This window comes from Chiloscyllium plagiosum, chromosome 21, assembly GCF_004010195.1.
Source record: "Chiloscyllium plagiosum isolate BGI_BamShark_2017 chromosome 21, ASM401019v2, whole genome shotgun sequence".
Taxonomy (NCBI): Eukaryota; Metazoa; Chordata; class Chondrichthyes; order Orectolobiformes; family Hemiscylliidae; genus Chiloscyllium; species Chiloscyllium plagiosum.
Window position 1 is genome coordinate 54,571,294 of NC_057730.1, and position 7,982 is coordinate 54,579,275.

The window sequence follows — 7,982 nt, forward strand, 5'->3', positions numbered from 1 at the left end:
TTTACTAACCCATCTTTCTACGCCCTCATCCAGGTCATTGGGACAGTGGCCCCAAAACAGATCCTTGCAGTACACCACCAGTAACTGAACTCCAGGATGAACATTCCCCATCAACCTGGGAGCGGAGCTGGAAGTTTAGAACTCGGGTGAGGTGGGGGAAAGGGAAATGAAGAAACTGTTGAAGTCCATATTGATGCCCTGGGGTTGCAGTGTTCCGAGGTGGAAGATGAGGCGTTCTTCCTCCAAGCGTCTGGTGGTGAGGGAGCGGCGGTGAAGGAGGCCCAGGACCTCCATGTCCTCGGCAGAGTGGGAGGGGGAGTTGAAATGTTGGGCCATGGGGCAGTGATTGGTGCAGGTGTCCCGGAGATGTTCCCTAAAGCGCTCTGCTAGGAGGCGCCCAGTCTCCCCAATGTAGAGGAGACCGCATCGGGAGCAACAGATACAATAAATGATATTAGTGGATGTGCAGGTAAAACTTTGATGGATGTGGAAGGCTCCTTTAGGGCCTTGGATAGAGGTGAGGGAGGAGGTGTGGGCGCAGGTTTTACAGTCCCTGCGATGGCAGGGGAAAGTGCCAGGATGGGAGGGTGGGTTGTAGGGGGGCGTGGACCTGACCAGGTAGTCACGAAGGGAACGGTCTTTGCGGAACGCGGAAAGGGGTGGGGAGGGAAATATATCCCTGGTGGTGGGGTCTGTTTGGAGGTGGCGGAAGATTTGGTTTATGTGAAGGTTGGTAGGGTGGAAGGTGAGTACCAGGGGCGTTCTGTCCTTGTTACGGTTGGAGGGGTGGGATCTGAGGGCGGAGGTGCGGGATGTAGACGAGATGCATTGCAGGGCATCTTTAACCACGTGGGAAGGGAAATTGCGGTCTCTAAAGAAGGAGGCCACCTGGTGTGTTCTGTGGTGGAACTGGTCCTCCTGGGAGCAGATCCGGCAGAGGCATTGGGAATACGGGCTGGCATTTTTGCAAGAGGTAGGGTGGGAAGAGGTGTAATCCAGGTAGCTGCGGGAGTCGGTGGGTTTGTAAAAAATGTCAGTGTCAAGTCGGTCATCATTAATGGAGATGGAGAGGTCCAGGAAGGGGAGGGAGGTGTCAGAGCTGGTCCAGGTAAATTTAAGGTCAAGGTGGAATGTGTTGGTGAAGTTGATGAATTGCTCAACCTCCTCGCGGGAGCACGAGGTGGCGCCAATGCAGTCATCAATGTAGCGGAGGAAGAGGTGGGGAGTGGTGCCGGTGTAATTACGGAAGATCAACTGCTCTACGTAGCCAACAAAGAGACAGGCATAGCTGGGGCCCATACGACATTCCTGAAGAAGGGCTTAGCCCGAAACGTCGATTCTCCTGTTCCCTGGATGCTGCCTGACCTGCTGCGCTTTTCCAGCAACACATTTTCAGCTCTGATCTCCAGCATCTGCAGACCTCACTTTCTCCCCATACGTGTGCCCATGGCTACCCCTTTGGTCTGGAGGAAGTGGGAGGATTCGAAGGAGAAATTGTTAAGGGTGAGGATCAGTTCGGCCAAACAAATGAGTGTATCGGTGGAAGGGTACTGTTGGGGATGTCTGGAGAGGAAGAAACGAGGGCTTGGAGGTCCTGGTCATGGCGGATGGAGGTGTAGAGGGATTGGATATCCATGGTGAAGATGAGGCGTTGGGGGCCGGGGAAACAGAAGTCTTGGAGGAGGTGGAGGGCGTGGGTGGTGTCTCGAACGTATGTGGGGAGTTCCTGGACTAGGAGGGATAGGACAGTGTCGAGGTAGGTAGAGATGAGTTCAGTGGGGCAGGAGCATGCTGAGACAATGGGTCAGCCAGGGTGGTCAGGCTTGTGGATCTTGGGAAGGAGGTAGAACCGGGCAGTGCGGGGTTCCCGGACTATGAGGTTGGAAGCTGTGGGTGGGAGATCTCCTGAGGTGATGAGGTTATAATTACCAGGGTTGTCTCTACTCCCCTTCTTGAATGAGGGGACAACACTTGCTATTCTCCAGTCTTCTGGCACTATTCCTATTGACAACCATGAAATAAAGATCAAAGGCAAAAGCTATATAATCTCCTCCCTAACTTCCCAGAGAATCCTAGGATAAATCCCTCCGGCCCAGGGTACTTGTCTATTTTCACACTATCCAGAATTGTTTTCACCTCCTCCTTATGAACCTCAATCCCATCTAGTCTAATAGCCTGTACCTCAGCAAGACAAGCAAAGACTTAGTTGCAAAGCTTTATTGTAAAACAATTTTATTAAGACGAAGTCAGAGAAGTTTATTAGGTTCTCATAAAAGGTTAACAAACTTGGGCAGTGGTTCACAATGCACAATGCAGTGTCAACAGCTAGATGGAAGAGCACCCAAAATGGTTAGCTATTGCTCTGATCTTTGAGCCTTTTACTCTATTTCTGTCTTGTTTTGTTTTTGACTCTGGATGGTCTTTCTCTCTGCCATGCAAGTAGTTTTTTTTGTCTTTTATCCAATCCCTGCCTCATCCTAATCATCTTCAGCCATGTGTGTGATATCTTCCTTGACCAAGGGTGGCACGGTGGCTCAGTGGTTAGCACTGCTGCCTCGCACCACCAGGGACCCGGGTTCGATTCCCACCTCGGGCGACTGTCTGTGTGCATTAGTCAGGGTAGAGGGATGGGTCTGGGTTGGTTATTCTTTGGAGGGTCGGTGTGGACTGGTTGGGCCGAAGGGCCTGTTTCCATACTGTGGGGAATTTAATCAACCAGGAATAGTTTGTTGTTAACATCACATATTGGGTAATGTTCTTGTATCTCAATGCTTTTACATGCATAGTTTCCTATCTGAGAGAGACATCTGCATTCCATTTTCACACAAGTAATTTAGTCAGTCTTAAAAGTCTTGTCCACTTGTGAGAAAACTTTTCATAACTTGACAAACTCTGATAATCCCTCTGCCATGACATATTTTCTACATTGTATACTACTGTGCTTTTACACCTTACTGTCTACAAAGATATACACAAAGTCAAGTTTTAGCAAACTGCAAGATCAGATGCTTGTTTCTTAACAAGATTAGATTTTAACAATTAGTGCTTTGGTTATTAGTAATCTAATAAATTTAAAGGGCCTTACAATGGATTAGGATCCCAGGAGTGGGAGTTTCTGTCCACTAAGACCTGCTGGCTGATAAGAATCCAGCTACTCTTTGGCTTAGTTGCACCACTGTGGATGCAGTGGCTGCTGCTGCAATAGTACCACTGGTGGACCAGGATCACTATACTGGCCAAAGGTAAGTGGTTGTAGTGATTCTGTCAGGTCAGGGTCACATGATTGGGTAGGATTGGAATAAAGGCACTCAGCAACCATACCCACCATCCCTCAGAAAATGTGGCAGCTAACTGTGCACAACAAACTCCCAGAATGTGACAATGACCAGATAATCTGTTTTTGTGATATTGATATTTCATTTTTTTCAATCTACTTATAGGAAATAATAATATGAGCTAAAGATATTGAAGGGTATGGGAGGGATAGAAGGAACTGGCTATTGAGTTTGATGATCAGCCATGACCATAACAAATGGTGAAGCAAGCTCCCAGGATCAAGTGGCTTATTCCTACTTTTTATGTCTAAGGGATGAATGGAAAAGTGAAGATAACTTCAAACCTTCTTCAAAACAGACATTTTAAACCCACCTGACCTGGCAGATCGTAAAACTTAATGAAGCTTCAAATGTGTCAGTATTCAGCATTGATGAAGCGTCACTGAACTTGAAATGTTCACTGTCTATCTCTCTACAGGTGTTGCCTAACCTGAATTTCTCCAGTACTGTTTCTGTTTTACATTTCCAGCATCCGCAGTCCTTTGTTTTTATCTTAATGCAAATATCTGTCATTGTAAAAGATCTTTGTCAAGATTCTGTTAGAATCCTGCATATAGTATTCACCTCATCACATGGTAATGATGTTCAGACTTTCGAAAAGGTGAAGAAAATGTGAAAAAGGCCGCTGGCTAAACCTCTGATTTCAATATAGAATGAAAGAGTTGGGATTCCATGCTTTAAAAGGCATGGATTTCGATGTGATTTGATTGAGCTATTTATGATGATAAAGGAAACAGTTTGAGTGGTCAGTTTGGTCCAACCAACCAGGTGTGGAGAGTTCCAGGGCCACAATTTAAAGTTGTAAAAGGACAGATCGAGGTAATCATGAGGTAGTTCTTTTCACAATGACAATGAATAATAAAAGTGATTATTAACAACATCAATATGGCTCCCATACATTCGAGACATAACTCATAACGTTAGCTAGAATAGAGATTGTGGTGCTGGAAAAGCAAACAGGTCAGGCAGTATCCAGGAAGGAGAATCGATGTTTCGGGCTTTTGCCCTTCATCAGGAATAAGACATTCCTGATGAAGGGCTTTTGCCCGAAACATCAATTCTCCCCCTCCTCGGATGCTGCCTGACCAGCTGTGCTTTTCCAGCACCACACTCTCGACTCTGATCGCCAGTCCTCATTTTCTCCTCGTGGAGTCAGCTAGCTGGGCCACAGAAGTATCAGAGTAGATATGTTCCGCTGATGTCACCAACACTGGGGCTGACAAAGTGGAGCTTCCCTTCCTGGCCATGTCTGAGGAGTAGGTCTCCTTGGTTACACTCGCCCTGCCTTCTCCAGTCACTGAACTGCTCTGGGAGGGAGCCTAAGTCTCAAAACCAGGCCTGCGGTTGCTCCCCTTTCCTTTTTAACCAGTGAATCCAGATATCAAAATAATCCAAAAAATGACCAATGTCTGCTGGCACATTCACAAGCAGAAACAGTGACATCAGCTGATCACAATTCTGTGTTCCTCTGTGTGCGCACACTCATTGATCCTGATAACTCAATGAAATAATGTGATCTTCTGGACAAATTTTAAAAATATCTTGGGGATAGAGGTAGGGTAAGAGAAGAATGTTCCTGAATTTCAACCCTCAAATTGGCTTGTATTTTTGTGGTTTAGAGTCCGTTCAGACCTTTACACTCAATTTATGTTTGAAGTTCCCGACTCATGTTGGTCCTGAAATGGTGTGTAATGTAAATGTGTTTAAATTTAATGTTATCAACTTGAGTGAAATTTTGGTTACTAACTGGCTATGCCACTAATCTGGTATTGTATAGGCAGCAAGATTCCATTGATCATCCGTCAAAACTTTTTATGGTCATGGAAACACGACATTTAGGAATCAAGGCCTTTTGGTCCTCCTGAGAAGTTTAAAAGGTAAAATTGGGAGGGCTGTGGGCAAAGAATGAAGCTAATTGCATAGTTCTTTTACATAAGCGCAAATTGCTCCTTTCTCTGTTGCAGTTGTGGTTTAGTGGGTAGCACTTCCATTCAAGTTGTAAATCTGTGCGTTCAGATCTCCCTCCAGCAACTTGAATACAAATGGAGGTTTACATTCCAGAGAATTACTGAGAGTGTGCTCCACTGTTAGGAGGTGGTGTCTTTTGATGAGAGAATACAACAAAGCCCTGTGCATTCTCTCAAAATGGCCATGCAAGATCCCAAATCTCTATTTCGAAGAAATTCTTCTTGGAATCCTGGGCAATTATTTATCCCTCAATCAACATTACAAAAACATTATCTGGTCAGTGTTGATGGTTACTATACTTAATTGACTGTCAAGCACTTTGGGATCTCCTGAACTGATGAAATGTAAATAAAGTTGTTTATTTTTGAGATAAAAGCTGTTATAATCTGATTTGGTGGCTAATGTGTGGTTATGACCAATGTTAGAAGCTGCCACCCATTGCCCCATGATGTTTGCACAAAAGTGGTTTCTTCAAAGGAAGGAAGCCCAGTCATTTGCTTATAAGTCCACAGCATCCCATTTCCAACTTACTCCTGCCAAGACAAAGGAACAGAACTAAACTTGGGGAGGGGGAGAAGGAGGAGACAATTCAAAATACAGGGATGCCATTTAAGACCAAGATGAGATTCAGAGAAATATAACAGTGCAGAAGGAAGCTAATTGGCCCATCATGTCTCCACCAGATCTTCAGATAAGCAGCATCTAATACCAATATTGTATTTTTTCTTAAATACCAAACTTTGCATCTACTTACTCAAGGGAGTGGTCAGTCTTTGGTAGTCTCTACCCTAAAGAGCTGGGGAAGCTCAGTCTTTGGGGATTTCTGAAGTAGAGGTTGATACATTTTGATTATAAAATGATTTTTGGGGTGGGAATGGGTGAAAGGCATCAGTATTCAAGCACTGTGTTAAATGGCAAAGCAGACTCAAGGGGCTGAAATCACCTACTTCAGTTGCTGCTCACAAAAGATGGAAAATGGGAAACGAGCCATGGAATTGGAGCAATGAACTGCAAATGTTGGAGATGCAAAGCACAAAACAAATTGCTGGTGAAACTCAGCAGGTCTGGCAGCATTCATAGAGTCATAGAGATGTGCAGCATGGAAAGAGACCCTTCGGTTCAACCCGTCCATGCCGGCCAGATATCCCAACCCAATCTAGTCCCACCTGCCAGCACCCAGCCCATATCCCTCAAAACCTTCCTATTCATAAGCCCATCCAAATGTCTCTTAAATGTTACAATTGTACTAGCCTCCACCACTTCCTCTGGCAGCTCATTCCATACACATATCACCCTCTGTGTGAAAAAGTTGCCCCATAGGTCACTTTTATATCTTTCCCCTTTCACTGGAAACCTATGCCCTCTAGTTCTGGACTCCCCAACCCCAGGGAAAAGACTTTGCCTATTTACCCTATCCGTGCCGCTCATAATTTTGTAAACCTCTATAAGGTCACCCTTCAGCCTCTGACACTCCAGTGAAAACAGCCACAGCCTGTTCAGCCTCTCCCTTTCGCTCAAATTTGTAAGATGAGGAACAGAGTTAATGATTCGAGTCTGGTAACTGTTCACCATAACTCTGTAGAAGAGCCACATTAGACTTGAAAAGTTAACTCTGCTTTCTCTCCACAGATGCTGCTAGACCTACTGAATTTCTCCAGCAATTTCTATTTTTGCATGGAGCTGAAGTGTTGCAGGAGTCAGTCTAGAAATAACAGAAACTTTGCGGCTGATTAAAGGGAAGCAGTTAAGAAGCTGCTTTTTCCGATTACGGAGACAGAAACTCAGCAACAAAAAAAAAACAGATGTTGCTGGAGAAACTCACCGGATTCGGCAGCATCTGTGGAGAAAGAAATAGAGTTAACGTTTCGAGGCGAGCGAACATTCTTCGGAAGCTCGGTTCGGCTTCACACACAAGAGGACATTACAAACAGCTCGGTTCATGGCCGGAGGATCACCAACTCCCACCGTCCGGGGAAAGAAGGAAATATCTCTCAGACCCTGCACAGCGTCCGCCATTTCAGACCAACCGCCACTCTGACCCCCCCACCGGCGCCGCTGATGCCCTTCCGGGGGCAGTGCGGCTGCTTCCGGGGCACGGCCAAGATGGCGCTGGCGGGAGATGACGCGTGTGGTGGCCGTTAACGGCCAGCTCCCCGGGAGGAGTGGCAATTTACAAGGTGTCGGCGATCCGGTAAACACCGCGATTACCCTCCCTCAGCAAACGGCACGGTCTGAATGTGTTTAATAACACATTCCCCGCTCTCTGGGGCATGAATCTAATGCTGAGGAATGAGCGTCTGACAGGAGGAATTCTCCCAGGATCAGGGCCTGCCTTTCCCGTGTGTCAAAACAAAAACACAGCATTTCAATCGGCTCTTCCACAACGTGTCTCCTCCGCCCTTGGTCTTGACTTCAAATGGAGGCTTGTGGTTCTGTCCTGGAGAGGGGGCGGTACAGGGTGGAGGGGGATAGACACGGGGAGTAGATACTGGAGATGAACGCTGTGGGGGGAGAGAGAGATTCTCCTCCGCCTTGGTCTTGACTTCAAATGGAGGCTTGTGGTTCTGTCCTGGAGAGGGGGCGGTACAGGGTGGAGGGGGATAGACACGGGGAGTAGATACTGGAGATGAACGCTGTGGGGGGAGAGAGAGAGAGAGAGAGAGGATGGGATAGACAGGG

General features: G+C 46.5%; 1 protein-coding gene across 2 annotated transcripts in view; it reads left to right on the forward strand.

The window, feature by feature from the left end:
* Positions 1-7,377: 7,377 nt before the first annotated feature.
* rrn3 (RRN3 homolog, RNA polymerase I transcription factor) overlaps positions 7,378-7,982 on the forward strand; it is a 39,031-nt gene continuing 38,426 nt past the window's right edge. Inside the window, exon 1 of one of the 2 annotated variants that reach the window (XM_043712123.1) lies at positions 7,378-7,494. The gene's annotated coding sequence lies outside the window, so the exon portion shown is untranslated. The remainder of the gene's footprint in view (positions 7,495-7,982) is intronic. The other variant, XM_043712124.1, reaches the window with a different exon arrangement.